The sequence below is a fragment of the Tachypleus tridentatus genome, unplaced genomic scaffold (genome assembly GCF_004210375.1).
Source record: "Tachypleus tridentatus isolate NWPU-2018 unplaced genomic scaffold, ASM421037v1 Hic_cluster_1, whole genome shotgun sequence".
NCBI classification, from domain to species: domain Eukaryota; kingdom Metazoa; phylum Arthropoda; class Merostomata; order Xiphosura; family Limulidae; genus Tachypleus; species Tachypleus tridentatus.
This window is the reverse complement of record NW_027467777.1, coordinates 23,332,726-23,358,174: the sequence shown is the minus strand read 5'-3', so window position 1 is coordinate 23,358,174 and position 25,449 is coordinate 23,332,726. Positions and strand designations below refer to the sequence as shown.

Sequence of the window (25,449 nt, the reverse complement as noted above, 5' to 3'; positions counted from 1 at the left end):
CATAGTTTTTAATATAACTTATAACCTAATTATTCTTTTTACATACTGTTTAATTAGAAAGTAAAGTCAGATGTATATGTAATATAAAGTTGAAGTCTAGCAAAACCATAAAGGTAGTTATTTTATGTTCAAAAATTGTGGTACGTTTATCATTAAATTACTAACCTGTTTTGAACCATTGTTTCCAGTATTCTCGTAATTGAGTGTATATAATTTCATGTTTTTATTTTGTTGCAACAATTACTGTAGAAATTTTGAAGTTTTTCATTGAATGAATAAAATATGTAAGGAGATTCTTTTAGTAACACTTGTAATTACATTATTCTTGTTTAAGTTTTATTATAATATAGCTCTTACCTATCCTCACATGATTAGCTGTTCTCATTCAGTTATCCACACTATATGTAGACTCTTTCTTTATGCATACTACAAGCTATCAGCTCCCCCTGTTGGAATTAGAAGATCCCACCATTCTGTCATGCAAATCATCTTGCATTACCACTTCACCAACTGTAGAACATTATGATCATGTGACATGCAACTCTTTCTACACTCATCTACTGAACTATGACTTCTTGTTTGACAGCATTTGAGTTAAAATGTACTCTTTTATTTGTTTATTGCTGCATGTTTGACTTTGTTTACCATCACAAAGTGGTTATTTTTCACCTTAATTTGATTTATTTAACCTAATTTTAATTTGCATATTAACCAGTTAATTTAAGTCACTTTATTTATGTACTTGAGTTTGGTGAAACCTTCATGTGGAATGAATTCCAAAGTTAACTTTATCATTTCGAGGATTTCACCAACAAATAGCATTTTTCTCATGCCTCATATGTGGGCAACTGGAAAGTAAATTTACCTGTTTTTGTATGTTGGGAGACTGAATGTTTATTTAGTTTCCCAACCCTCATTCCCAGACATTGCAAAGGCTTGTATGGAAATTGCTGAATCTTTGCTGGTTGATGAGGGCTTTGATTGCAATTTTTTAATCTCCAGAGGTTTTATCACTTTTGGTGATGCAGTCTTCTGTGACATCACTGGTTCCTCTCTGTTATGCCCATATGAGATCCCTTTGGTGGATGCTTCAAGAACAAAGGAACCAGATTTATATGTCCATTTTTCTTCCAGATATGTTTCCTTCCCAGACATCCTACCCTTCCAGATTGTGACATTAATACTGTCCAATGTTCCTGTACATCTGTTTGAACCATGTTACCTCATGTTTCATCTTTCTCTTAACCTATGAATATTACATGTTGGATTTGTTTTCCATTGATATTCCATATAACCTTTATTACCCTGCCTATCTTCATTTTTATTCAGATAATTTCTTTCTCCTGAAGACCTCAGCAGCTTGGGAGGGCTGTTTGTCCTTTTATTTTATTCCTTTCATTCTATTTCACATCTCTACCATTAACCAGATTTTAAATAGACTTTTGTGTCAGGTCACTGCTCTTCATTCTTTTTCTGCCTGTACTGCTACTTTCCTGGTTACGTAATCTCGACTCTTTATATCTTGCCAGTTCTCCTCCTTTTGTGATCTTTCACCTTCTACCTTCACCAGTTGGGTACATTTTTTGGTTAGATTCTTCCCTATCTTCTTCCTCCTGGACTTTGTTTCAATTATCTTTCCATCAGATCTGACACCTTATTTTTCTCCATTGCTTTTCTTTTTTGTCATCCAATGGAAAAGACCTTAATTTGACATGTGGACCATTCTCAGTACATTTATCTGTCTCCATAATATTGCAGCTTACTCTTTGTTGGGTTTCTTCTACCACCTGTTGTGCCCATTATGCAGACTTTGGTGTGACTCACAGATAAGTTTCGTATTTACTTTCTTTCAGAGGTCTTATCTGGTTTTTATCACATGGCTCCTGTTCTGTGGTAAGTGGTGCCTGACTGGGTATTCTTTAATTCTAAATCTGTACTGTACAACCATGCTGACTATTGCTTTATCTCCATGGCTTCACATTCTAACCAGGGAGCTGGGTTGTTCCACAATATCTCTTGAAGGTGAATAACCTTGCAATATTTTGCTTCAAACAGCTCATTTGGGTTGAGAAAACTTTTTTTACGTAGAGGAGTGAACAACGTTTCGATCTTCTTTGGCATCGGTTTTCTCGATGTCACCGTCATGGACTGTTCCATACCTGGACTGCATGGGTAAAGCATAACTGGACTTCTACCAATTCTTACCATGCCTAAAGTGAATATCTCAGTATGATCTATTTTACAAAATAAGGTTTTATGATCTCTCATTACACTGTCTCCAGTGATGACTTTCTTCTGAACACTCTAACACATTGTCACCCTCCTATGAGTGAAGTATGGGTATCCTTGCCACTTACCAGTTTCAAGCCACTCTGCTGAATAAGTTCCACACAATAACCATTCATTTACAGAGTAGGACAGTGGTGTGATAATCCATACAATGGAGAGAAACATCAGAATGCAGTGTTCCCTTGCATTGATATCTGTGCCACATGGGCAGGTTTTCAGGTGACCCATCATATTTCAGCTTCTCTCTATTCTTTCATTGATTTCCTCCATCTGTGTTGTGGGTCACCACGGCAGTATGTGGGATTATTCCAGTTCAGTCTTTGGTTATCCCTTGTCCTCTCATTTACAGAGTTGTTATTGCTACTTGGGTTGTCCTGGACTGTTTCATAGTTGGGGGAATTGACTGCATGTGATTGACATTTTTTTGGTACTGGATATCAGGCTCCTTACTTGAAAGCTGAGCTAATCTCTGTGCCATACTTAGGAAGTGGAGGGTTTCTCAATTCCAAGTTTTTGGGTTTGAGGTGAAGAGAGTAAATCATCATCCCATTCTTACATGGATGTACATACATATCTCTTCATGAGGTTTTGGATGTAGTTGACTTATCAAGTGTGGTTCACCATTCCATAGCCACTCTACATCCTTGTTTACTTCTTTTTTTTGTAGGACTGAGTTACAATACATTTTTCTGGTTAAGATAACTTTTTCTGCCACATTCTCTCTCACTTGGATGTGCTCCTATTACTTTTCACCCTTGTGTCTTTCTTACTCATTCCACACGTGAGTGAAGGGTACAACTGGCTCAGAAGTGGTGTAGCTCCTTTCTTTAGGTCTTCAGGGGTATTGATTGTTTGGGAGCTACTTCTGTTGTTCCCTTGCAGGGCATGTTCTTATTGGTGAAGAGGTGTAAAGGGAGTCACATGCATCATGTGAGCAGGTCATGTTCCTCTTGTTGAAGAGGTGTAAAGAGTATCATGTGAGCAGGTCATGTTCCTATTGGTGAAGAGGTGTAAAGGGAGTCACATGCATCATGTGAACAGATCATGTTCCTATTGGTGAAGAGGTGTAAAGAGTATCATGTGAGCAGGTCATGTTCCTATTGGTGAAGAGGTGTACAGAGCATCATGTGAGCAGGTCATGTTCCTCTTGGTGAAGAGGTGTACAGAGCATCATCATGTGAGCAGGTCATGTTCCTCTTGGTGAAGAGGTGTAAAGAGTATCATGTGAGCAGGTCATGTTTCTATTGGTGAAGAGATGTAAAGGGAGTCACATGCATCATGTGAGCAGGTCATGTTCCTCTTGGTGAAGAGGTGTAAAGAGTATCATGTGAGCAGGTCATGTTCCTCTTGGTGAAGAGGTGTAAAGAGTATCATGTGAGCAGGTCATGTTCCTCTTGGTGAAGAGGTGTAAAGAGTGTCATGTGAGCAGGTCATGTTCCTATTGGTGAAGAGGTGTAAAGAGCATCATGTGAGCAGGTCATGTTCCTCTTGGTGAAGAGGTGTAAAGAGCATCATGTGAGCAGGTCATGTTCCTCTTGGTGAAGAGGTGTAAGAGCATCATGTGAGCAGGTCATGTTCCTATTGGTGAAGAGGTGTACAGAGCATCATGTGAGCAGGTCATGTTCCTCTTGGTGAAGAGGTGTACAGAGCATCATGTGAGCAGGTCATGTTCCTCTTGGTGAAGAGGTGTAAAGAGCATCATGTGAGCAGGTCATGTTCCTCTTGGTGAAGAGGTGTAAAGAGCATCATGTGAGCAGGTCATGTTCCTATTGGTGAAGAGGTGTAAAGAGTATCATGTGAGCAGGTCATGTTCCTATTGGTGAAGAGGTGTACAGAGCATCATGTGAGCAGGTCATGTTCCTATTGGTTAAGAGGTGTACAGAGCATCATGTGAGCAGGTCATGTTCCTGTTGGTGAAGAGGTGTAAAGAGCATCATGTGAGCAGGTCATGTTCCTCTTGGTGAAGAGGTGTACAGAGTATCATGTGAGCAGGTCATGTTTCTATTGGTGAAGAGGTGTAAAGAGCATCATGTGAGCAGGTCATGTTCCTATTGGTGAAGAGGTGTTTTAGGGAGTCACATGCATTATGTAAACAGGCCATGTTCCTATTGGTGATGCAAGATGGTTTGGATGAGAGACATGTTGGAATCTTACAATTTCAATACAAGAGAGTGAAAGGCTTGTGGCATGCATAAAGTTAGGATATAAGTAACATAGATAATATTGTGAGTTAAGTACCTGTTGGAAATAGATTTTAAGTATAGGAAAATCACAAGTTTTTATTCTGTGTATATTATTAGTGATCCTGTAACCAGCAAAATCATGAATCCACAAGGAATTTGGCACAGAAATGGTTTATAAGTTGACCCCATCAGTAATTCTGAAGTTAACATTTCTTGAAAGTAGTTTATTAGAAATTTAATAAGTTTAAAGCTTTTATTATATTAAATTGTGTTAGCTGTGATTATCCCTGAATTATTAGTTGAACTGCATTACTATTTTGATGTCATTTGTGTGAGGAGATGTAGGGTGGGGTCAACAAGCAGGTAGTGAACATAGTTGTATGTAATGAGAGAAAGGTGGCATAGGTGATTATCTTACGAGTGATTGTGTTTTAACTGAAACTTTACTAATTGTTAATGTTCTTACACAGCTAGGTGTGAGGTAAGTAAATTAACTAATTGTGGACAGAAAGCTCATGTTATAATTGTTTCATATACACATGTGACAGTTTTACAGTTTGGGAAAGTATTCTGCATAAGAAGAAAATATTAAAAATTGTTTTAGCTGTTTTTTATTCAAACTTCCCAAAGTTTCAAGTTTAAACATATAATTAAATTTTAACAATTAACTTCCAACAATGATTTCAGAGTTATTTTTTGTTAAAGTTTAAACAAAAGATTTCTTTATGGAGTTATTTTCTTTTATGAAGTTCTCTTCCAACAAAAAGTAAAATGGGAAGTTTAAACATAGAATTAGTAATCACAATCGAGACATATTGTCTGGAACTAAGATCAGAAAGCTTTGTAATTACATGTACCTGATTTAATTTGTGTTATTGTCTACTCTAAATGGAATTCTTAACTGAGTGAAAACCTTCCACAGAAAGACTTTCACTATGAGTTCACAGAGTGTGACAGCTATGGGGGTCGATGGAGGGTGTCAGTACCTACACCTAAAAGGTGTGTGGGTGGAGCACCAAATCCACCTACTAGAGTCAATGACTGCAGTGAGTATAGATTCATTTCTAAGCTTATACTAATGTAACTAAACTTTAAAGTATTAGTAGATGAAATACTGAAAAACAAACATCTGATGTTAAAAACATGGTAATCGGTAGGGTTCAGAGCTAAGAATATCTGTAGATGTTTGTGTGTGTACTTATAATGTGAATGTTAAAATTCTGTATGTATCTGTGCAGTTAAAAAATGTGTTAGCTTTCAAGTCCATATGTGTGTGAATAAAGTGTACATGCTATAGAATATAAAAAACAAATGGTAATCTGTAGCATTCAGAGTTAAGAATATCTGTTTGTGTGTGTATTTATAATGTGAATGTTAAAATTCTGTATGTATCTGTGCAGTTAAAAAATGTGTTAGCTTTCAAGTCCATATGTGTGTGAATAAAGTGTACATGCTATAGAATAAAAATCTGAGCATACAACATATACATTAGCTTTTGCAAAAAAATGTGTGGTTATAGTGTACATGTTAACATGAGTATGTAATGTTAAAGTGTAGATGTTAACATGAGTATGTAATGTTAAAGTGTAGATGTTAATGTATGTAATGTTAAAGTGTAGATGTTAACATGAGTATGTAATGTTAAAGTGTAGATTTTAAAATGAGTATGTAATGTTAAAGTGTAGATGTTAACATGAGTATGTAATGTTAAAGTGAAGATGGTTACATGAGTATGTAATGTTAAAGTGTAGATTTTAACATGAGTATGTAATGTTAAAGTGTAGATGTTAACATGAGTATGTAATGTTAAAGTGAAGATGGTTACATGAGTATGTAATGTTAAAGTGTAGATGTTTACATGAGTATGTAAGGTTAAAGTGTAGATGTTAACATGAGTATGTAATGTTAAAGTGTAGATGTTAACATGAGTATGTAATGTTAAAGTGAAGATGTTTACATAAGTATGTAATGTTAAAGTGTAGATTTTAACATGAGTATGTAAGGCTAAAGAATACACCTGAACATGAATATCTTAATATAAACATATGTTAAAAGTAAGTACTAAAGAACACACCTGAACATCAATATCTTAATATAAATATATGTTAAAAGTAAGTACTGAAGAACACACCTGAACATCAATATCTTAATATACATATATGTTAAAAGTAAGTTATAAAGAACACACCTGAACATCAATATCTTAATATAAATATATGTTAAAAGTAAGTACTGAAGAAAACACCTGAACATGAATATCTTAATATAAATATATGTTAAAAGTAAGTTATAAAGAACACACCTAAAGATGAATATCTTAATATAAATATATGTTAAAGTAAGTACTAAAGAACACACCTAAAGATGAATATCTTTATAATAAATACATGTTAAAAGTAAGTACTGAAGAACACACCTGAACATCAATATCTTAATATAAATATATGTTAAAAGTAAGTACTGAAGAAAACACCTGAACATGAATATCTTAATATAAATATATGTTAAAAGTAAGTTATAAAGAACACACCTAAAGATGAATATCTTAATATAAATATATGTTAAAAGTAAGTACTAAAGAACACACCTAAAGATGAATATCTTTATAATAAATACATGTTAAAAGTAAGTACTGAAGAACACACCTGAACATCAATATCTTAATATAAATATATGTTAAAAGTAAGTACTGAAGAACACATCTGAACATCAATATCTTAATATAAATATATGTTAAAAGTAAGTTATAAAGAACACACCTAAAGATGAATATCTTAATACAAATATATGTTAAAAGTAAGTTATAAAGAACACACCTAAAGATGAATATCTTAATATAAATATATGTTAACAGTAAGTACAAAAGAACACATCTGAACATCAATATCTTAATATAAATATATGTTAAAAGTAAGTACTGAAGAACACACCTGAACATCAACATCTTAATATAAATATATGTTAAAAGTAAGTACTAAAGAACACACCTGAACATCAATATCTTAATATAAATATATGTTAAAAGTAAGTACTAAAGAACACACCTGAACATCAATATCTTAATATAAATATATGTTAAAAGTAAGTACTGAAGAACACACTTGAACATGAATATTTTAATATAAATATATGTTAAAAGTAAGTACTGAAGAACACACCTGAACATGAATATTTTAATATAAATACATGTTAAAAGTAAGTACTGTAGAACGCACCTGGACATGAGTATCTTAATATAAATATATGTTAAAAGTAAGTACTGAAGAACACACCTGAACATCAATATCTTAATATACATATATGTTAAAAGTAAGTACTAAAGAACACACCTGAACATGAATATCTTAATATAAATATATGTTAAAAGTAAGTACTGAAGAACACACCTGAACATCAATATCTTAATATAAATATATGTTAAAAGTAAGTACTGAAGAACACACCTGAACATGAATATCTTAATATAAATATATGTTAAAAGTAAGTACTGAAGAACACACCTGAACATCAATATCTTAATATAAATATATGTTAAAAGTAAGTACTGATGAAAACACCTGAACATGAATATCTTAATATAAATATATGTTAAAAGTAAGTTATAAAGAACACACCTAAAGATGAATATCTTAATATAAATATATGTTAAAAGTAAGTACTAAAGAACACACCTGAACATCAATATCTTTATAATAAATATATGTTAAAAGTAAGTACTGAAGAACACACCTGAACATGAATATCTTAATATAAATATATGTTAAAAGTAAGTTATAAAGAACACACCTAAAGATGAATATCTTAATATAAATATATGTTAAAAGTAAATACAAAAGAACACACCTGAACATCAATATCTTAATATAAATATATGTTAAAAGTAAGTACTGAAGAACACACCTGAACATCAATATCTTAATATAAATATATGTTAAATGTAAGTACTGAAGAACACACCTGAACATCAATATCTTAATATAAATATATGTTAAAAGTAAGTACTGAAGAACACACCTGAACATGAATATTTTAATATAAATATATGTTAAAAGTAAGTACTGAAGAACACACCTGAACATGAATATTTTAATATAAATACATGTTAAAAGTAAGTACTGTAGAACGCACCTGGACATGAGTATCTTAATATAAATATATGTTAAAAGTAAGTGCTAAAGAACACACCTGAACATCAATATCTTAATATAAATATATGTTAAAAGTAAGTACTGAAGAACACACCTTAAAAAAAATTATTTTGTTTCACGTCTCCACTTGCGAAACCTCTTAAGATTTAGCAATATATGACAAGCATATAAGTTACCATCTAATGATGCATGTTTAAAATGTTGATGTTAGCTTCTAATGATGTGTGTTTGAAATGTTAATGTTAGCATCGAATGATGTGTGTTTAAAATGTTAATGTTAGCATCTAATGATGTGTCTTTAAAATGTTGATGTTAGCTTCTAATGATGTGTGTTTGAAATGTTAATGTTAGCATCGAATGATGTGTGTTTAAAATGTTAATGTTAGCATCTAATGATGTGTCTTTAAAATGTTGATGTTAGCTTCTAATGATGTGTGTTTAAAATGTTGATGTTAGCTTCTAATGATGTGTGTTTAAAATGTTGATGTTAGCTTCTAGTGATGTGTGTTTAAAATGTTGATGTTAGCTTCTTATGATGTGTGGTTAAATGTTGGCGTTAGCTTCTAATGATGTGTGTTTAAAATGTTGATGTTAGCTTCTAATGATGTGTGGTTATATGTTGGCGTTAGCTTCTAATGATGTGTGTTTAAAATGTTGATGTTAACATCTAATGATGTGTGTTTAAAATGTTGATGTTAGCATCTAATGATGTGTGTTTGAAATGTTGATGTTAGCATCTAATGATGTGTGTTTAAAATGTTGATGTTAACATCTAATGATGTGTGTTTAAAATGTTGATGTTAACATCTAATGATGTGTGTTTAAAATGTTGATGTTAGCATCTAATGATGTGTGTTTGAAATGTTGATGTTAGCATCTAATGATGTGTGTTTAAAATGTTGATGTTAGCATCTAATGATGTGTGTTTGAATTGTTGATGTTAGCATCTAATGATGTGTGTTTAAAATGTTGATGTTAGCATCTAATGATGTGTGTTTAAAATGTTGATGTTAGCATCTAATGATGTGTGTTTAAAATGTTGATGTTAGCATCTAATGATGTGTGTTTAAAATGTTAATGTTAGCATCTAATGATGTGTGTTTGAAATGTTGATGTTAGCATCTAATGATGTGTGTTTAAAATGTTGATGTTAACATCTAATGATGTGTGTTTAAAATGTTGATGTTTGGGTCTATATGTGTGTATATATTGAAGTGGAGACATAAAGATATAAATGTTTGTGTGTACTGAAATGTGTGTTTACCTTGAAGTTTGAATGTGTAATAAAATGTGTATGTTAGCATTTAAATGTACAAGTATAATGAAATGTGGGTATTAACATCTAAAGGTTTAATCTTTAAGTGGTACAGTTACGACAGAAAGTGTTCGTACCACTGCGTCCCAAGTGGTTTTTTTGCTCATAACTTAAAAAGTGTCAAAATTAGGCTAATAGATGTGTAATATATTATAAATATTATACTAACACACATCTACATAATTTTTTAATGTAAATTAAATGACAAATAAACTGTTTATAAACAAATAACCAAAAATAGGAGGACGTACAGTTCAGAACGTGTGAAAAACTGATATTCCCGTAAAACTTTTGTTTAGTTTGGCGAATAAACTACATTATACCACTCCAGAACTAGACATTGGGTTCATAATTATTGGAATTTAGCCAGCAAAAAATTTACTTCCGGCATTTTAGCACCATCTCCGTCATTATCTGCTTGGTCATGATGGCAAACAGGAAACAACTGTCCAGTGACTTAAAAAACTGAATTATTGTAAAATACAAGTCTCGTGTGTCTCTTTCTGGTATTGCTACACAACTTAATGTGCTGAAATCTACTGTTCAAAGCATAATTGCCAAGTTTAAGCTTACAGGATCAACTGCTAACCTCCCTCGTTCTGGACGCCCCACCAAAATTCCAGAGAGAACCAAGAGGAAGGTTCTCAGAGAAGTTAGTAGAAACCCTCGTTTAACATGTAATGACATACAGAAACTGGTAAGGGAAACTGGGGTTGAAGTAAGCATCTCTACAGTTACGAACATGTTAAGTTCTTCTGGGTTCAAAGCATCCCGTCCTCGTAGAACTCCATATTTAAAGCCTGTTCATTTAGAAGCATGATTAAGGTATGCAAGAAAGCATGTAGATAAACCATTTACCTTTTGGAAGAGTATTCTTTGGTCAACCCAGACTAAAATTGAGCTTTTTGGCCACAATAATGTTCGCTATATTTTCCGTAAGAAGGGGGAACGAAATCTTCCAAAGAACACCATCCCTACAGTTAAACATGGAGGTGGTTGGATCATGCTATGGGGTTTCTTCAGCTCTTCTGGCATATGCAGCCTTCACTGTGTTAATGGAATCATGAAAAAAGAAGAGTACGTTGATATATTAGGCACTTATATCAAGAATGATGCTCGGAACACGCGGCTTGGGCGTCGTTGGATCTTCCAGCAAGACAATGGCCCGAAGCACACACTGAAATATATGCAATCCTGGTTACAGAGGAACCATATAAGTGTTCTGGAGTGGCCATTGCAGTCACCCGATCTCAACCCAATTGAAAACGTTTGGCATGAGTTGAAGACCAGGGTTCATCAGCGTCATCTGAAAAACTTGCAAGAGTTATTGGCCTTCTGTAAAGAAGAATGGAAGAAAATACCAGTCGAGTACTATCAAGTGATCATGGAGTGCGATGAGCAGAAATTGCACCAAGTAATTCACCTGAAAGGCTACACAACTGACCATTAAAGTAGATGCACGAACAATTTCTGCCCCTCCTATGTTTGGTTACTTGTTTATAAACAATTTATTTGTCGTTCAATTTGCATAAAAATTTAGGTAGATGTGTGTTAGTATAATATTTATAGTATACTGTACTTTCATTATGCTAATCATGATATGTTTTAAGTTATGAGAAAAAAACTACTCACGACACAGGGTATGAACACTTTCTATCGTAACTGTATACACGTGTCCTGAAGTTTGAAGTTGTGAAGTATAATATCCATATTTATACTTTCAGTTTTAATTATATGAACTACATCTGTTATGAACTTCAGAATTTAATACTTAAATTAGACTTCTATACTAACTTTAGTAACTTCCATAATTTGGCTAGGTATGATCTGTTGGTTAGGGCACTTAACTCTCAATCTTTTGGTTCAGATCCCTGTCACCAACATGCTAGTTGTTTCTTTAGTGGGGACATTATAATGTAAAGGTTATTCTCACTATATGTTGGTAAATGAATAATTTTAGAGATGGAAGTGGGTGCTGTTCTCTACCTGATAGTCTATCACTGTTAAACTAGGAATGGCCATCAGAGATAACCCTTGTGTACTTTTGCACAAACTAAAAAAAAAAAAGCACTAAAAATTCCCTAGATGGCAATATTAAAGACATGTTGGGTGAATGTTATAGGTCATCAGTGAGATACCAACTTTATTAAAACTTATGTCTGAAATTCATTAGGTATCAAGTGAATATGAAGGCTGTTACAGTAAAGTATGACAAATTTACTGGATTGAGATGCATGTTTAATAGTGATGTTACAGTTCATACATGAGCATAAAAGATACTTTGTAACATAACAAGTGTCATACTTTTTAACAAATAAAAAATCATATGTCTCGCTGCTTCCTTTGCAGTGACAGCATGTGAGGCAGGTACTTACTACAATCGAACTCATCTGGACTGTGTGCCCTGCCCAACAGGGACATACTCACTTGGTGGGGGAGTGAAGTTTGACTCATGGGAGAAACTTCCACAGAGTTTTCACGTATCTGTGGAACCATTTGAGAGAAGTTTTCCCCTCGTTGGCCAAAACACGGACGAGTCTCGTATTAATTGCTCAGAGTAAGTTTATTGGTTAGTATATAAGGATTTGTGGGTTTTTTTCAAATTGAATGATGCAACAGATGTAACTTGGATATCCACCTACAACATTTTATGGACTCTTAAATTTCTTTCGTTTGAAACACTTTCCGGAGTAAAGACACTTTAGGCAGCATGAAGAAAATTATTGTCTTTTTAACTATGTCGAGGAATGGCTGACTGTTTTTATGTGCTCTTTAATTTTTAAACTTAAATAGTGAAGTGTTAGAGCCAACATAGCCATGGCTACATCTTGGACATCTCAGTTTATAGATGATATGAAAGTGGTAAAGTCTGGCATGGCATGATGGTTAGGGCACTCAACTCACAATCTGTGGGTCAAGAGTTTGAATCCTGTTACCAACATGCTCATCTTTTCAGCCATAAGGGAATTATAATGTTATGATCAATCTTGCTATTCATTGGTAAAGAGTAGCTCAAGAGTTGGTGTTAGTTGGTATTTATAAGCTGTCTTTCCTCAAGTTTATCATTTAAAAATCTGGGACATCAAATGCAGGTAACACTTGAGTTCAGAATATTCTTTTTGAACCTAAAGTAATTATTTATATGAAATATTGAATTAAAAACAATTTTAAGTTGATCTTGAGAATAAATCCTAGAATTCTAGTATGTTAGATTACTTCTGTTCATATAAATAACTATTCTTGTTCAGTGCTGTCACTATATGTAAAAGAAAAAACATTTTTAAAATATCCCACAAGCCTTTTATCTCCCTTCTATTGGAAATCATCAGATGCCAACCTTCCACCAGTATGAGTGTGACATACTGTTATGACACCTGTGATTCCCTCTATTCAAGTTTTCCAAATTACCACTTCTCATTTGTCATGTGCACAAGTTTTTATTTTCATGCTCTTTATGTGAATCATCATTTTAATAGTTTAATTACTGACGTGGGAAATTATTATTGTTACACTGAAGAAATATATTCATTATTATTGTTACACTGAAGAAATATATTAATTATATTAATTCAATGTAATTTCCAGTATTTTTTTCTCACTCTTGTATTTGATGTACACACTCCATCCTTCTTGATGCACACACTCCATCCTTCTTGATGTACACACTCCATCCTTCTTGATGCACACACTCCATCCTTCATATCTTCTCTTTCCTTTGAATTGTTTTCCTCCTACCACTTTTGTGGCTTGTGACAATAACTCCTCCATTTAGCAGCTTTTCCTTGCTTCTGTTTCACATCTTTAGTTTCATCCTGATCTGGAGAGACTTCTTTATCATGTATGTGCTTTTCTCTGTTATATTTCCTGTACATCTTTCTGTTTGTGTGTCACTTCCTCTTCCTTCTGTTCTCTGTTTGTTTATTATTGTTCCTTCTATGTTTGACTCTTTATTCAGTTGGCTGCTTTCTCTTTATCATCATGTACCACTCTAGAATATCAGAAATCAGTGATACTGTGGTTGGATAAGTTGTTTTGTTTTCTTTTTTCCCCTTTTCCTTTTATTAATATTTCTTTTTTGCATATCTCTCTGTGGAGAGTGGTGCTGGTCAGGTATTCTTTAACTGTTCATATCCACAATGTCAAGTCACATCAACTTGTATAGTATAATTCCATGGCCACTCAACACATACTACAGAGATAGGATGATTCACAAGATTGCTTGTAAGTTCATCCCTGCTACAGAATTGCTTCACAAGTTTGCTTATCCCAGACTATACCACACTCATGGATAACTACATTGGTAAAGCTGAAGGGAATAGCCATCCATCCCTGCCATGTTTAGTATTGAATAAATTGGAATGGTTTAATTTTCAAACTAGGATTTCATGGTTTTCAGTGTTGTTGTACCTCTGGATTGTCTACTGAACATTCTTTTGTCTTTTCTTCCAACATAGTTAGAGAGTCCTTACCACTATCCAGTTCCAAGCAACTGGGATGATGGACAGTGGAGACACCCTCTTGAATGGGTTAATGAAATAAAAACAAACAACAGAAATGATTATACAACCATTCAGTTGAGAGTATCATTCTGCTGGTGTTGATAATGTGATGTCGTCCAATATGAAACATAAAACACAAATGGGAGTGAGATCTCAAAATTGCTTCCTACCACCACCCATATAATCAGTTCCTAGTGGCCATACTTTATGTTAGACTATAGCCTATCAATATAAGTTCCCACAAATCTATTTACCTCCCTCATTTCTACTCCCAGTGGCCGTACTTTATGTTAGACTATAGCCTATGAATATAAGTTCCCACAAATCTATTTACCTCCCTCATTTCTACTCCCAATAGCTGTACTTTATGTTAGACTATAGCCTATGAATATAAGTTCCCACAAATCTATTTACCTCCCTCATTTCTACTCCCAGTGGCCGTACTTTATGTTAGACTATAGCCTATCAATATACGTTCCCACAAATCTATCTACCTCCCTCATTTCTACTCCCAGTGGCCGTACTTTATGTTAGACTATAGCCTATCAATATAAGTTCCCACAAATCTATTTACCTCCCTCATTTCTACTCCCAGTGGCCATACTTTATGTTAGACTATAACCTATCAATATAAGTTCTCACAAATCTATTACAGATTTCTATTTACCTCCCTCATTTCTACTCCATTAGTATTGTGGGTCATGATGGAATTGTAGATTGTTATGGTTCTTTTCCTTTGTTATCCCTTGGAGTTTCTTATTCTGAGGATGTTAATGTGCTTGTGGTGGTTCTGATCAGTTTAACTTTTGAAGGTGATAGTTTATATTGTTTAGACATCTCTTGAGGGAGATGACAGTTTATATTGTTTAGACATCTCTTGAGGGAGATGACAGTTTATATTATTTAGATACATTTTCAATAGGTTCCCAAATTGATCTATCAATTTATCATATCCACATATATTCTGCTCATGAGTCAGGAGGGTACTAGATTCTTTCTGGTTTCATGAACTTCAAGTGAAGATGTTATAATTTTCTTTTTTACCCCCCATCCCCACACCAGATGGCTGGGTTAGGGATTGTAGTTGAATTACCAACAGTATGATCATATTTCCTACCCCTACATGGTTGTTGGTACCTGGTGTCTGGGTTTTGGCTTATAGTTCACTTGCCACATATAGTCTGTTATATGCTAGCTGCTCTTTACCTAAAGGCACATCCTTTTCATTTCACTTGCTTTTGTAATTTCTGGTTTTGAGTGTCATTAATATTGTATGATTAGGATATTTATTCTTCCATAGTTCTTTCCCACTTGGATGTGCTCTTCTGTTTTCTGTCCATATATGTGACATCTTTCTACAATATGCAAAGAATATACCTGTTTCAAAAGTGGTGCAGTTCCTCAAATCATATTTTAGAATCTATCTGTCTCATCATTCGGAGTGTCCTTCAGATGCATTCGAAGGATGATTATTTCTTTACATTGCATTGATCTCTTCATCCATTCAATATAAGATTTTAGCTAGTTGTGTGAGAAGAGATAATGTACCATATCAGAAGTTATAATGTCTCCTTAACTGAAAGTGTATTTCCAGTAGGTTCTTATCTCTGCTTACAAATTAAGTGTCACTGTCTCTAGGAAACACATTGTTAACAAGTTTAACTGTAAATGAAGTGTCATTCTCTGTAAGAAACATATTGGTAACAAGTTTAACTATAAATTAAGTGTCAGTGTCTCTAGAAAACATACAGTTAACAAATGTAACATGTAAACCACATTTCACTGCCTCTAAGAAACTTTTTAAAGTGGTACCTTTGTAGTAGGATACAATAGCTTTTGGTTTTGTATAACATTAATTTTATAATAGTAGCTAGTTAAAAACAAATATTTATTTTATTTTAACCCATCTTTATGATTTTACATCACATGCCTTTTCAAAATGGTACTTTAGAAGTAAAATATACAGAACTTGAACATACATTAAAAAGGAATAACCAAGTGGGGAAAGGTTGTGTTCAATGTTTAGCAGAGTCAGTGGAGTAAGGATGTGTTTAGTGATTACTAGTAGTTGTTGGTGGAGTAAGGATGTCTTTATTATTTAGTAGTAGTTGTTGGTGGAGTAAGGATGTGTTTATTATTTAGTAGTAGTTGTTGGTGGAGTAAGGACGTGTTTACTGATTAGTAGTAGTTGTTGGTGGAGTAAGGACGTGTTTACTGATTAGTAGTAGTTGTTGGTGGAGTTGGGATGTGTTTATTATTTAGTAGTAGTTGTTGGTGGAGTAAGGACGTGTTTACTGATTAGTAGTAGTTGTTGGTGGAGTAAGGACGTGTTTACTGATTAGTAGTAGTAGTTGTTGGTGGAGTAAGGATGTATTTAGTGATTACTAGTATTTATTGGTGGAAATAGGATATATTTATTATTTAGTAGTAGTTGTTGGTGGAAATAGGACGTATTTATTATTTAGTAGTAGTTGTTGGTGGAGTAGAGATGTATTTATTATTTAGTAGTAGTTGTTGGTGGAAATAGAACGTATTTATTATTTAGTAGTAGTTGTTGGTGGAATAGGACGTGTTTATTATTTAGTAGTAGTTGTTGGTGGAGTAAGACGTATTTATTATTTAGTAGTAGTTGTTGGTGGAGTAAGGACGTGTTTATTATTTAGTAGTAGTTGTTGGTGGAGTAAGGATGTGTTTATTATTTAGTAGTAGTTGTTGGTGGAGTTAGGACGTGTTTATTATTTAGTAGTAGTTGTTGGTGGAGTAAGGATGTGTTTATTATTTAGTAGTAGTTGTTGGTGGATAGGACGTATTTATTATTTAGTAGTAGTTGTTGGTGGAGTAAGGACGTGTTTATTATTTAGTAGTAGTTGTTGGTGGAGTAAGGACGTGTTTATTATTTAGTAGTAGTTGTTGGTGGAGTAAGGACGTGTTTATTATTTAGTAGTAGTTGTTGGTGGAGTAAGGATGGGTTTACTGATTAGTAGTAGTTGTTGGTGGAGTAAGTATGTGTTTATTATTTAGTAGTAGTTGTTGGTGGAGTAAGGATGTGTTTATTATTTAGTAGTAGTTGTTGGTGGAGTAAGGATGTGTTTATTATTTAGTAGTAGTTGTTGGTGGAGTAAGAACGTGTTTATTATTTAGTAGTAGTTGTTGGTGGAGTAAGGATATGTTTATTATTTAGTAGTAGTTGTTGGTGGAATAAGGATGTGTTTATTATTTAGTAGTAGTTGTTGGTGGAGTAAGGATGTGTTTATTATTTAGTAGTAGTTGTTGGTGGAGTAAGGATGTGTTTACTGATTAGTAGTAGTTGTTGGTGGAGTAAGAACGTGTTTATTATTTAGTAGTAGTTGTTGGTGGAGTAAGGACGTGTTTATTATTTAGTAGTAGTTGTTGGCGGAGTAAGGATGTGTTTATTATTTAGTAGTAGTTGTTGGTGGAGTAAGGATGTGTTTACTGATTAGTAGTAGTTGTTGGTGGAGTAAGGATGTGTTTATTATTTAGTAGTAGTTGTTGGTGGAGTAAGGATGTGTTTACTGATTAGTAGTAGTTGTTGGTGGAGTAAGGACGTGTTTATTATTTAGTAGTAGTTGTTGGTAGAGTAAGGGCGTGTTTATTATTTAGTAGTAGTTGTTGGTGGAGTAAGGACGTGTTTGTTATTTAGTAGTAGTTGTTGGTGGAGTAAGGATGTGTTTATTATTTAGTAGTAGTTGTTGGTGGAGTAAGGATATGTTTATTATTTAGTAGTAGTTGTTGGTGGAGTAAGGATGTGTTTATTATTTAGTAGTAGTTGTTGGTGGAGTAAGGATGTGTTTATTATTTAGTAGTAGTTGTTGGTGGAGTAAGGATGTGTTTACTGATTAGTAGTAATTGTTTTAAAAATCTTCATTCTTTTCACACAATTATTGTAAACTGTTTAATTTTCTATATTTGTTTGAAAATGTAATTTAAAATCTGTGGCCTCCATCGTAGTGTTTATATATAATGGTTGAATATGTAGATGTTTATGTATCCTGGTTCAATATCATGTCTGGGTTTTATAACTTTGTTTTCAAAAACCAGCTAAGTGATTGCATGTGAATGTCTATATAGAAGTATATTGTCTGAAGTGACTGTGTGTGAGTGTCTACATAGAAGTATATTGGTTTGGGTTACTGTCTCTATATAGAAGTATATTGTTTGAAGTTGGTACACATTAAAGGTACTCTACTATCATCTTGTGACATTTACTTTATTGTTTTCAGCAATGCCTGGGAACCTATGGGCAACTTCATAGTATCACATGGTGGATCCTGTGTTAGCACACTGACCTACTCTGTTAAACTTGTGAAGCCTGGTGTTCTCTCTTACACGTATGAATATACTGACAATGATATCATCTTTAACTTTGAGGTAAAAGGAATTCATTACTGAAAACATAACTTTATTAAGTTAATAAGGAAATAACTTTGATGAAATTTATAGACAAATCTAAAGTGTTATGACAAAGTCTGACTGAATTATTTAGTGATAGAACTATAATTTTTTCAATGGTTAAACATCTAGTTCATTAATCCATGACATTCAACAAACTTGAAAATTCAGTTAATAGAATTCCATATATTTGTTCCTTCAAGTCTATCATAGTGAAACTTAACTTTTTTTGATGAAAACAAATTTAATTTCATAACATTTATTATAAATCAGAAAAAATACTAAACATATTTAGTATTTATATATAGTTTATTATAGTATTTATATATATTATTTATATATAGTTAGTATATTTACTTTGTAAATTAAAAAGATTACTGTTAGGTGCAGGTTAAGTACAGTCATGTATGTCTTGAGATGGACACACATGTGGTGGTAAACACATTGCACATTTCTAGGTGAACCAGCTTGGATATATCTTTGGAGAATTTTAAAAGTACACAGGGAAGGTAAGCATAAATAGATGTCCTGCTTCACTTGTTTGAGGTGGAGAATATTATGACTAGTAAATCAGTAATTATAACGTGTAAGGTAATATACCTTTGTAAAGTAAGCCAAACATTTGTCAGTAACATGATAAACATTTACTTTCATGAGTCACAGCACTAATGAACATAGTGGACCAGACATAAACTAGTGAGAGTCACTCATCACTGTGATGGTGTGCTGTTTTAAAAATCACTGTTTCTCCCACTTAATGTACTGAGAGAAATATAATGAATGTAGCAATGTACTATTACAACAAACAATTCTTTATTTCACTTACTGAGACATTAAACTAAAATAGTGAATTAATATTATCATACAAACCTCTTTAGGCCTCACAGGAAAAACACCGCAAATCTATGTAATTCATCTTATTTCATTCATAATATTCACATCATTATTTTGCTATAAGAAATTTCTAGGTTACCTTAAGATACAAGGCTATCTGGTATTATATGAACTCACATTTTCTACCTCAGGCCCAGAATGATCAATGTCAGTCAATAAGTGAAGTGGAAAAGTACAAGTGGCCTTCAAAATCTGAAGAAGGACAGTGGAAAACAGTAACTGTAAGAATATTTACTTTGTTACTGGTGCAAGTCATTACTTTTATAAAATAGTTGCTGTTAGTGTATTTACCTTGGTAACTGATGCAAGTCATTACTTTTATAAAATAGTTGCTGTTAGTGTATTTACCTTGGTAACTGATGCAAGTCATTACTTTTATAAAACAGTCACTGTTAGTATATTTACCTTGGTTACTGGTGCAAGTCATTACTTTTATAAAACAGTCACTGTTAGTATATTTACCTTGGTTACTGGTGCAAGTCATTACTTTTATAAAACAGTCACTGTTAGTATATTTACCTTGGTTACTGGTGCAAGTCATTACTTTTAAAAAACAGTCACTGTTAGTATATTTACCTTGGTTACTGGTGCAAGTCATTACTTTTATAAAATAGTTACTGTTAGTATGTTTACCTTGGTTACTGGTGCAAGTCATTACTTTTATAAAACAGTCACTGTTAGTATATTTACCTTGGTTACTGGTGCAAGTCATTACTTTTATAAAACAGTCACTGTTAGTATATTTACCTTGGTTACTGGTGCAAGTCATTACTTTTATAAAACAGTCACTGTTAGTATATTTACCTTGGTAACTGATGCAAGTCATTACTTTTATAAAACAGTTACTGTTAGTATATTTACCTTGGTAACTGATGCAAGTCATTACTTTTATAAAACAGTCACTGTTAGTATATTTACATTGGTTACTGGTGCAAGTCATTACTTTTATAAAACAGTTACTGTTAGTATATTTACCTTGGTTACTGGTGCAAGTCATTACTTTTATAAAACAGTCACTGTTAGTATATTTACCTTGGTTACTGGTGCAAGTCATTACTTTTATAAAACAGTCACTGTTAGTATATTTACCTTGGTTACTGGTGCAAGTCATTTCTTTTATAAAATAGTTACTGTTAGTATGTTTACCTTGGTTACTGGTGCAAGTCATTACTTTTATAAAACAGTCACTGTTAGTATATTTACCTTGGTTACTGATGCAAGTCATTACTTTTATAAAACAGTTACTGTTAGTATATTTACCTTGGTTACTGGTGCAAGTCATTACTTTTATAAAACAGTCACTGTTAGTATACTTACCTTGGTTACTGATGCAAGTCATTACTTTTATAAAACAGTTACTGTTAGTATATTTACCTTGGTAACTGGTGCAAGTCATTACTTTTATAAAACAGTTACTGTTAGTATATTTACATTGGTTACTGGTGCAAGTCATTACTTTTATAAAATAGTTACTGTTAGTATATTTACCTTGGTTACTGGTGCAAGTCATTACTTTTATAAAACAGTTACTGTTAGTATATTTACATTGGTTACTGGTGCAAGTCATTACTTTTATAAAACAGTTACTGTTAGTATATTTACATTTGTTACTGATGCAAGTCATTACTCTTATAAAACAGTTACTGTTAGTATATTTACCTTGGTTACTGATGCAAGTCATTACTTTTATAAAACAGTTACTGTTAGAGTATTTACCTTGGTTACTGGTGCAAGTCATTACTTTTATAAAACAGTTACTGTTAGTATATTTACCTTGGTTACTGATGCAAGTCATTACTTTTATAAAACAGTTACTGTTAGTATATTTATCTTGGTTACTGATGCAAGTCATTACTTTTATAAAACAGTTACTGTTAGTATATTTACCTTAGTTACTGATGCAAGTCATTACTTTTATAAAACAATCATTGTAATTATATATACCTTGTTACTGTTGGAAGTCATTACTTTTATAAAACTGTCACTGTAAGTATATTTACTGTGTTTACTGTAAGTAAGAAATTAAAGATAGGCTGAGTAATTCTTCTATAAAAATACCCACCAACCTAAACTACATGTTTAGATTATGCAACCTGCTAGGTGAGGGGCAGCAGATAAGTGAAACACATGGAATCACAGTGTAAACAACAAAGAAGATATAATTTTAGGTAACTTTTGTTAGATATGCAGATCATCATAGTATGTTGCGTAAATAGGAACAAAAGTATATGATATCCAGTAGCATGTTGTATAGGATGTAACTGATAGAAGTAGATATAGCAGTGTAGTTTCTGTGATACAAATTTTCTAACTCTTTTTTTCCATTGTTTGTTCACTACAAAATGTTGAAGGTGAATTTCATGATCTGTTTATAAATGTACTTTCCTGTGATTGTTCAGATTGCTACAACTGTATGGCTGTACTGGAATAGAGTTCATAAACTTCTTACTGTCACACAGGTGGAACTGAAAGCTGGTCTAAATGTCCTGTATTGGAAGACTGTTGATATGGGGATGATGAATAGAAATGATAGGAAACATAAGCCTGTAAGGATCAAGTCCATCACTGTTACAGGTAATATTAACTATTAATAATTATTCCTCAAATTCACCACAGAAATGTTTACAAAAACTGTTTCTAGTTTGTTCTATTTTAATTGTGTTCTGTAATAAACCATATTTTATTTCTTACGGTGAAGGAATTGTTCAACTTGATTCTTCTATCAGACTGTAGATATTAGTATGTATTCCAGTTATTAACCATTAACCTGACTCTTGTTTAACTGGTTAACAGACTGTAGATACTTGTATGTATTCCAGTTGTTAACATTTAACCTGACTCTTGTTTAACTGGTTATCACATCACACTGTAGATATTAGTATGTATTCCAGTTATTAACCATTAACCTGACTCTTGTTTAACTGGTTAACAGACTGTAGATATTAGTATGTATTCCAGTTATTAACCATTAAACTGACTCTTGTTTAACTGGTTATCAGACTGTAGATATTGGTATGTATTTCAGTTTTTAAAAGTTAATGTGTCTTGTTCAACTGGTTATGAGACTGTAAATACTAGTATGTATTACAGTTATTAACTGTTAACCTGTCTCTTGTTCTGCTGTCTTCTGCTATTGATTACTAGTCATTTACATGTAACCCATTTCATGCATAGTTGTTTATTAGCTTGTAATTACCAGTTTTTAACATATAACTCATTTTGTATGTTACTGTTTATCAGATTATAAATATCACCTATTAACCATTGTCATATATTCTTTGGCTGCTAATAAACTTTAATTATCATTATTAATAATTAATTCATCTTTTTTATAACTGTTTATTATATTGTAAGACTAGTAATTGACATTTAACGTGTCTTTCATGAAACTATTAATTAGTATAGTTGTTATATTGGTATAACTTGTTTTTTCTATATCCTGTTGAAGTTGATACATTTTTCTACACATTATTAAATACCAGAGAAAGTTAATTATTGATGTCATTTTTCAGTGTTTAAACTCCCAAATTCACAAAAGACTCAATTGTTTTAAACCTCATATATTCATATCTAACTACTAATGTAAAAATATTAAACCTATTATCTGATGTATATTTTGTGGATTAGTTACAGCAACAGAGAGTTTGGTGGATATAAATTACAGAACTTCACTAAGTGAATTTTAGATGTTTACCTTCATTTTCTAGGGGTTGCTTATGCCTCTGAGTGCACCCCATGTGAGGCTGGAACTTATAGCAGTAAAGGCTCAAAGTTTTGTACACAATGTAAAGAAAACACTTACTCGGAAAGAGGGGCTTCATCTTGTTTACCATGTGATACTGTCATCCAGTTTTCCGTAAGTTACTGTCCTTGTGTGTATTTAGGATCTTTAACTACTTATTTCCCATGAGATACTGTCATCCAGTTTGTCTATAACTTTACTGTCCTTGTGTGTATATAGGATCTTTATATCCAGTAACACAGGTTGAACGTTTCCATTGGTTAAAGGTCTATATGTTTTTGTGTACATTCAGTTTATATATAGGATCTTTATATCCAGTAACACTGAGGTTGAACGTTTCCATTGGTTAAAAGTCTATATGTTTTTGTGTACATTCAGTTTATATATAGGATCTTTATATCCAGTAACACTGAGGTTGAACGTTTCCATTGGTTAAAGGTCTATATGCTTTTGTGTACATTCAGTTTATATATAGGATCTTTATATCCAGTAACACTGAGGTTGAATTTTTCCATTGGTTAAAGGTCTATATGTTTTTGTGTACATTCAGTTTATATATAGGATCTTTATATCCAGTAACACTGAGGTTGAATTTTTCCATTGGTTAAAGGTCTATATGTTTTTGTGTACATTCAGTTTATATATAGGTTCTTTATATCCAGTAAAACTGAGGTTGAATGTTTCCATTGGTTAAAAGTCTATATGTTTTTGTGTACATTCAGTTTATATATAGGATTTTTATCTTCAGTAACACTGATGTTGAATTTTCCATTGGTTAAAGGTCTATATGTTTTTGTGTACATTCAGTTTATATATAGGATCTTTATATCCAGTAACACTGAGGTTGAATTTTTCCATTGGTTAAAGGTCTATATGTTTTTGTGTACATTCAGTTTCTGAGTGTGATCGTGCTGTATTTCAGCATCTGGGAAATTTTAATCATAAAATTAACTATTAATTATTACATAAAACTAGCAAAACAAGACAGCTTATTCATCCTGATACAACTGAAGTTTAGCAACTCTGAAACTCACTTTAAGCTGAACGATCTTGTGCCCTAGTGGTACTTGGAATAAGCTGTGTATATAATCTATTCACAAGAATTAAAGTGTTGAAACTTGTACTTGATACTATTGGTTTTTAACATTGTTTTTCCATATCTTTACACACTAAAGTGTTGAAACTTGTACTTTATAGTAGTGGTTTTTAACATTGTTTTTCCATATTTTTACACATTAAAGTGTTTAAACTTGTACTTGATACTATTGGTTTTTAACTTTGTTTTCCATATCTTTACACACTAAAGTGTTGAAACTTGTACTTCATAGTAGTGGTTTTTAACTTTGTTTTTCCATATTTTTACACATTAAAGTGTTTAAACTTGTATTTAATACTATTGGTTTTTAACTTTGTTTTTCCTATACAAATGAAGAGTTGCTATTAAAGATAGATGTTGATATTTTTTACTAGTCTGTAAAGCTACACTTTCTTATATTATCTGATATCTAAATGGTCTTATTGTATGGTTCTATTTTTGCACACCAGGTTGTTGTTCTTGCATTATGAAATGCTTTTATATTTATAAAAAAAACAACTTTATTTTTATCATCAGCCAAAGGTTCATCCAAATGTGTGGACCGTCCTCCATGTACAAAGTTTGATTACTATGAGATACAAACGCCTTGTGATGAGAAGAAACAAACTGAACTTCGCTATGAGTGGGTTAAACCAAGGATCTGTAGAGACGATCTGAAGGTTGCTGCCAAGCTTCCAGTCTCAGGTACAAAAATGGACTGTCCACCCTGTAATCCAGGCATGGAGTATTCCAACAATTCAATGTGTGCTTTCTGCCCTAAAGATCACTTCTCTGATGGTTATTCAGGTAATGTTGAAAATTAATTTACCAAGGATACTGTGGTTAGTCTTATCTATTGAACATTACTGTACAGTTTTCAAGTGAGTAAAACAG

The 25,449-nt window shown here is 32.7% G+C and overlaps 1 pseudogene across 1 annotated transcript in view; it reads left to right on the top strand.

Annotated features, from left to right (window-relative positions):
- LOC143241891 (endosome/lysosome-associated apoptosis and autophagy regulator family member 2-like) overlaps positions 1-25,449 on the top strand; it is a 95,387-nt pseudogene that overhangs the window by 11,435 nt on the left and 58,503 nt on the right. The window contains exons 2-7 of the transcript XR_013022329.1: positions 5,395-5,518; positions 12,285-12,492; positions 18,676-18,823; positions 19,870-19,959; positions 22,138-22,312; positions 25,093-25,362. The product of XR_013022329.1 is annotated as an endosome/lysosome-associated apoptosis and autophagy regulator family member 2-like (transcript). The remainder of the gene's footprint in view (positions 1-5,394; positions 5,519-12,284; positions 12,493-18,675; positions 18,824-19,869; positions 19,960-22,137; positions 22,313-25,092; positions 25,363-25,449) is intronic.